A 7,426-nucleotide genomic window follows, 5' to 3' on the forward strand; every position below is an offset into this window, starting at 1 on the left:
CCTTGACCCTCTGCAGTAAGTGCATGAGGTCCTCCTCAGTTTCAGCAAGCAGGGTTGTGTCATCTGCATAACGCAGATTGTTAATAGATCTTCAACCAATCCTGACACCACAATTCTCCTCATAGAGCCCAGCCTCCCGGATAATCTGCTCTGCATACAGGTTGAAAAGGTATGGAGACAAGACACATCCCTGGCGTACACCCTTCCCAATTTTGAACCATGCAGAACAGAACTGATGATTAGTAAATTACAAAAAGAAAGAATATCCCAATAAGATATTTTTAAATGGATATATATAACTTATATTGCGTTCATTTTAGATTTACATTTTTAACATTACTGAAGTTGTAATACACTATAAAATCTACAGTGTTTTGCATTTAAGATATTTTTTTTCCTTAGTGTTATTGAAGTAATGGCAGGTTTCTTGTTGTTAGTATCTTAAATTTTATTAAATAAGGGGATTCCTTTATGGTTAAGAGTAATAATTAATTAAGATATTTTCAACAGGGCAATTAACCTGCAAGAGACAGAGTCTCTTTTTAAAATGACACTATCATATTTGCAACCTTATATAATTATGGAAGTCAAATAAGATAAATTATGTAAAATAAAATTTTATAAACAGTGAAAGGCTACAAATATGTAGAATTATAATTATCATCATTATTTGTCATTGGCTATAGAGGACTTGCTCTTTAGTCACATTTCAGAGTAATTTATTATTCTAAAATTTTATTAGAAACTTAACAGTGTAAAGTCATTCTCAAAGACACAACACAGCATATGAAATAGTAACATAATACCCATTTTTTCCAAGTGTAAAGATGAATGTTAAGATTTTTACATATGCTATCATTGCTTGCATATAACTCATCAATTATAAAGCATGTCAAACTTGAATGTGTTCATTTATCAGAATTATTTAATTAGATCTAATTTTATTTTTAAAATAAATACCAAAATGGAATTAAATTTTACTTGAAACCAAATATTTCCATAATATTTGGACATGAAGTCTAATGGAAATTCCATCTATTTTCAGCTCCTTGCACTATTCAAGAGAGAAAGCCATCACTTCAAACATAGTCTTGTCACCTGTCAGGAACTCATCGTGCCTGAAGATATAGTGTAGGAGATAAAGAATCTGACTCTGCAGTTTCCAGCATCAGAATGGGTTGAATGATTGCAGCAATGAAAGACAGAATTTAGAAACCTTACTAGGAGACAGTTTTCATTCCTGACCTTAGGCAAACCACTTAAGCTCTTTTCTTCTCTTTTTTAGAGACTCAATCTGTAAAATAAGATTTATGATTTCTGTCAGTAACTGATGTTATATTGCTGCAGTGTATGGTTTAATTGATCAGAAAAAATATCTGTGTATGTACTTGTGTAAGGGATTTAGGATATTATAAGATAATACAAAATACACAGATTAAATATTTGTCATTGCTACTGAGTTTTCCACAACAAGGAAAATGCGGTGATTTAGAAACTCTCAGCTTTCAATTAGCAACTCATATATAGAGAAATAGAGGAAGAAATTGAGGATAAGAACATATCAAATAATGTACGGAAACTATCTCACTGGTAAATACTTCCCTCGTGGAGCATATGCAAATATCAGAAATAGAATTACCAATGAGTATAAGACAGTAAACTCCAGTGTTGGAAAAGAGTATTGAGGGTAACATGGACTGCAAGGAAAACAAACAGATTCATCCTGAAAAGGGTTAAACTGGGTGGCTTCTTGGAGGCAAGGATTCTGAGGCTCCTTCTAATGTACTTTGGACATGTTGTAAGGAAAGACCAATCCTTGGAGAGGGACATCATGCTTGGGAGGGTGGAGGGACAGCGCAGGAGGTGAAGGCCCTTTATGAGGTGGATTGATTCAGTGACTGGGGTAATCAGGATGGGTGTATCAGAGACAGCACGATTGGCACAGGACAGAGCAGAGTTTAGGGCTGTTGTACATAGGGTCTCTATGAGTCGCATGGGACTCGACAGCACATAACAACAACAACATAAGACAGCACCAGGTGCTCTGCAATACAAAGACAAGTGATCTCCTCTCCTGCACTTAAATGCTTCTGAAGGTTAGTTTGAACTCAGTGGCACTTAACAACCAAAACATATCCAAGCTAAGAAAAGAAAATGTGTTGTTAACTAGAAATTTCTTCAATACAAATTTAAAGGGTATTGCTATTATAACAGAAGATGCCTTCTTGTGTTATGTTTGTTTTAACTTAAAATATCAAAATTCTTCCTACTACAATAAACCTGGTATCTTATAATTAATTATTCCCATAGTTGAATAAAAGCAAGGATGGCTTTCATAGTAAGCTTTCGTTTCATCATTTCTCGTTCCCTTTGCTCTATTGTCAACCTGTTGGAACTGGCTCATTGCTAACCCTTCATAGACTCTTCATCGCATGGGAAGAAATCGCCATCTTTCTTAAAGATTGTTCTTGTTGTTAATATATAGGGTAGATAGCAATCAATGTCACATTTATTGACATAAAGGCCTTTCCCCCACTGTTTTATCTAAGTAACAATACAATATTCATTGTTTTTAAAAACTTTTCTCTCTGTCATTCTTCTCTCACTCACTTCCATTTCCACCATGTTAGAAGTGACTCATAGCTGAGCTTTCAGAGCTTATTTTCAGGGACTAGAAATTACGTGGGGGGAAATTTCCCATCTCTCATTTTTATATTAACTGGTGAATTTGAACTGTCTGCCTTTGAGTTAGCAGCTGTTGTTTTTTTGTTTTTTTGTTTTCCCCTGAGTTGCCAGCGACTCATAGCAACACTATGCACAATAGCTCTGAACTCTGCCCTATCCAGAGCCAATATCATTGTCTTTGATATACTTGTCCCCATTGCCCCAGTCACTATGTCAATCCATCTCATCCAAGATCTTCCTTTACTGCACTGTCCACCTACCCTTCGAAACATGATATTCTTCCCCAAGGACTGGTTCCTCTAGGCAACATGTCCAAACTATGTGAGATGGAGTTTCAAAATACTTGCCTCCAAAGAGTGTCTTGACAAACCTCTCCAGGACAGACCTGTTTGTTGTCTTGGCAGTACATGGAATGTTCAATATTCTTCTCCAACACCATTATTCATAGAAATTGACTCTTCTCTAATCCTTCATCATTGTCCAATTCTTTAATGCATAGCAAGTAATTTTGAAGTTCATGGCCTGGATAAAGCACACCTTATTCTCCTGAAAGATATATTTGCTCTTCAGCACTCTAGAGAGATCCCTGACAACAGGTTTTCCTAATGCAATTTGTAAAACGACTAGAACAATACATCAATAGAGAACAACCAGAAATACAAGCTGGTTTTAGAAAAGGTTGTGGCAGTAGGGACATCATAACCAACATCAGATGTATCTTGGCTGAAAGCAGAGAGGATATCTGTCTATATTTCATTGACTGTGCAAAGGCATTTGACTATGTGAATCACAACAAATTGTGGCTAACCATGAGAAGAATGAGAATCCTAGAACATTTGATTGTGCTCATGCAAAACCTATACTTGGACCAAGAAGCAGTGGTCAGAACAGAGCAATGAAGCCCTGCATGGTTCAAAATCAATCTATATGCATAATAGATCTTTCATGAGGCTGGAGTTTATGAGTAGGAATTTGACATCATAACTGAAGGAAGATTGATCAACAACCTGCATTAAGCAAATGACATATAACCTTGCTTGCTGAAACTTCAGATGATCTGAAACATTTGCTGCAGAAGGTCAAGGACTACAGTTTCCAATATGTATTTTAGTAGTTCAATATCAAGGAAACAAAGATTCTCACCACCGGACCATTTGAGAGACTCATGATAGATGGAGAAGAGAATGCAATTGTTGGTCAAATTGTGAAGCCAGTGACGGTGACAAGAGGTGCATTCAGCTGTGGTGGGTAGATCCCCATCTTGCTGGCTGAGAGTTGGGCTTCACTCCCCAATATCGTGGCTCCTCCAGGAGTGCTCTAAGGAAAGCTTGACCTCTGCCAGGTTTAAAATATTCATAAGGAGAGCATACATAACCAGCCAGCACAACCTGAGACATTTCCTCACCGATCTTTATGTTTCTCTCCACCAACTCAACTTGGATGGGTAAGGGGTGATGAGTCTGGGTATTCGCTGGTGTAACATTTTGAGTGATATGTTTTCTTTTGTTAAGGTTCCCCATCCCCTCACACTTTCAACTAGTTAGAAACTTTCTAAACTAAAACTATTAGCCCTTTCGTTTTAGAAAGCTTTCACCTCATTTGATGTTACTTACTTTGCCCTTGATTAATGAGGCATAATATTTTCACAAACATTTCTATCACTCTTTTCCTTTATGACTTTTGGGATTTATTGTCTGAATATAAAAAGTGTAAGAGTGTAAATAAATTTTCTCATATTTGCTCACTAAAAAATAAGAGATTGAAATTGTTAACAACTTCAGTTTTCTTGATTTCAGGATCAACATTTTTGGCACCAGCAGTTAGAAAATCAAGAGTAACTCCATTAGGAGTGCCTCTCTAGAGTGCTGAGTTGGCAGTACAACTACTTATATACTATGCCACCAGAAATTCCTGTGTAAATTAGTATATTATATGGAAATGGAATTAATGTAATATTTTGCCAAGACAACTATGACTCATAGTGACCTTATTTACAATAGGTCTAAATTGTACTCTATCCTGAGCCAGTCTCACTGTCTCTGACACATCTATCCTTATTACCTGTTATTGTGCCAGTCCATCTCATCTTCTTGCCCTGTCTCTCCACACTTCCAAGAATGATGCCCTTCTCCAAAGACTGGTCCTTCCTGACAATATTCCCGAAGTATGTCAGACGGAGCTTCAAAATCCTTGCTTCCAAGGAGCAACTTGGATTCACCTTCTCCAGGATAGACTGGTTTGTTCTCTTGGCTGTTAATGATATATTCAGTACTCTTCTCTAGCACTATAACTCAAAGTCACCTCACCTTTTTTCATCCTTATTAATTATCCATGTGTCTGATGCATAGTAACTAATTGAAAACGAAACAAAACTTGGCCAGGATCTGTGTACCTTAATTTCTAGACTGATATATTTGACCTTGCGCTTTCTGGAGAGGTCCTTGACAACAGATGTTTTCAATGCAAATTGTCTTTTAATGTTCCAACTGCCGTGCTAAGAGTGTTGATTATGGAACTAAGCAAGCTGAAATTGTTAACAATCTCAGTCTTTTCACTGGCTATTGTGATATTACCAATGGTAAGAATCGTTATCTTCTTGATGTTGAGATTTTGAATCCATATTGAAGACTGCAGACCTTGCAGCAAATGACTCAGGTCTTCCTCAGTTTCAACAAGCAAGATATGGTCATCTGCATGGCACAGATTGTTGGTGAGTTTTCCTCCAATTCTGATGTCACATTCATCTTCATAAAGTTCAGTCTTCAGAATGATCTGTTTCACATATACATCGAAATGTACTGTTCCATTTGTTTTTTTAATAATCTTCAGAAAGATCTTGCTTGAGTGTTGTTCAGTAAAGTCATGCTCCAACAAATCACCTGTTTTGCAAATGGGAATACACATGGATCTCTTGCAGTTAGTTAACCAGTAGTTGTCCTCTAGATTTCTTGGCACAACCTGGGGAGCACATCCAGGCATGCATCTGTTTGTTGAAATCTGTCAATTGGTATGTCGTCAATTCCTGAGGCCTTGTTTTATGCCAATTATTTCAGAGCAGCTTGAATTTTTTCATGGGGGGGGACAATTTAGATAATAAAAAAAGGCATTCTGCAAATTAATGAAAATTACAAGCTCTTTTGGTGTATCGTGTAGGGAGTTGTGCTTTTAACTCGAAGGAAGTCAATTTGAATATATCATTTGTTCCTTGGAAGAAAGACAGGTAATCTCCTGTGTGTTTTACAGCCTCTGAATATCATCTGGAGGGTCAAATGTGAGTTGATTCTGACTTGCTACAATGAATTGTATTTTTATTTGTTAAATTTTACATCTTAACATTATTTTAATCTTTATTAAAGGAGGATCAAATCAAACCCTTTCTAACTCCACAGGAGGAATAGCATTTTTCCATAAAATCAAAAGTACAAAAAAGACAAGTCTTTATGCCTTCTGCACCTTCTCCTATCTATTCGAACATCAATCATTTTTCACAGGACTCTCACGGCTTTAAGACTAGGTCTGCTGATCCTTCCTAATGCCCATATAGGATTTATAGACCATTCTCAGGGTGATGAAGGTTATTAGTGAAGTCAACAGGTTATAGGTAAAGTTAAAAATAGGACATACTTCTATAAGCCAGAGAGTTTTTCAGGCCATCTGACCTTCAGTTATAGGCACTGTTACTGACAAATATCAAATCTTCTCCTAGTCTTACAGCAAGCTTGGGGAAAGGCCCTTAGCTCTGGCTTGACTCCATGAAACAACAATACTTGGTCATCTAGATCTTACCTAGGTCTCTGGTTCTCTGTTGATCCTGTTCCTGATGTGCCCATATAGAGCCTCATCTGACTTGCACACTAATCTCTGATCCTAATCAACACACACCAGACTCAGTACTTCTTCTTTCTTGCTAGCAGTGAGATTCTTTGCCTTCTGCTGTTAATCATGTCTAATTTAAGCCTGTTGGGATGGCAAAACTGATCAATCTCCTCAGTAGTCTGCATACCTTGTTTGCATGTTTCCACCTAACATTTTTACTCAACTCATTAACAGTATTAGCTACCTAACCATGTGGTTAAATATATAATAGCTAGGAAAGCGATTTTATAAACAAACAAACAAACAAACAAACAAACAAAAACTAAATAAAAATAACCTGATTCACCACATAGACCTTCATATATTTTTATATATTTGATTTACAATATATTCAGTCATTATCACTTTTTACAAAAAGTCCTTTAAATGGTTCTTAAATGGATGGTGTAAACAACATTCTAGAAATTCCAAGCACAATTTCAAATTTTCCATTAACATATCCAGTAGTAAAGTATTTTAAGTATTCAGAAGATTTTTATACAACGAAACTGCCATTTTTAATTTTTTTTTTTGGCACCAACAGTCTTCATTGGTGTTTACAGACAGGGAAGGGGAACATGACCGCTCCTGCTTCTGAGAGGCATTCTGAGTCTCCAGCTGTGAACTCTGAAAAGCCATTTTTTTAATTTTTAAAATTAGTCTCTCATGAACACATGCAACTACTCATTTTTCAAAAAAAAGTAAAATATCTAAAAATATTTTGAAAAGAAGTATACTACTCGCTCAGGATTTCTTAAGCTCAAGGAACTGAAGAACAGATTCAAACCTAGAGTTGCGGTAATCAAGGATGCTTTGGGCAGAATATTAAATGATCCAGGAAGTATTAAAAGAAGATGGAAGGAATATACTGAGTCATTATATAGAA

General features: G+C 36.3%; 1 pseudogene; it reads right to left on the reverse strand.

Moving 5' to 3' along the window:
- The window catches only part of LOC102864005, a 180,845-nt pseudogene that overhangs the window by 78,826 nt on the left and 94,593 nt on the right, over nt 1–7,426 (reverse strand).

The sequence above is a fragment of the Elephantulus edwardii genome, unplaced genomic scaffold, assembly GCF_000299155.1.
Source record: "Elephantulus edwardii isolate Elephantulus edwardi_28Jun2011 unplaced genomic scaffold, EleEdw1.0 scaffold00240, whole genome shotgun sequence".
Classification (NCBI taxonomy): Eukaryota; Metazoa; Chordata; class Mammalia; order Macroscelidea; family Macroscelididae; genus Elephantulus; species Elephantulus edwardii.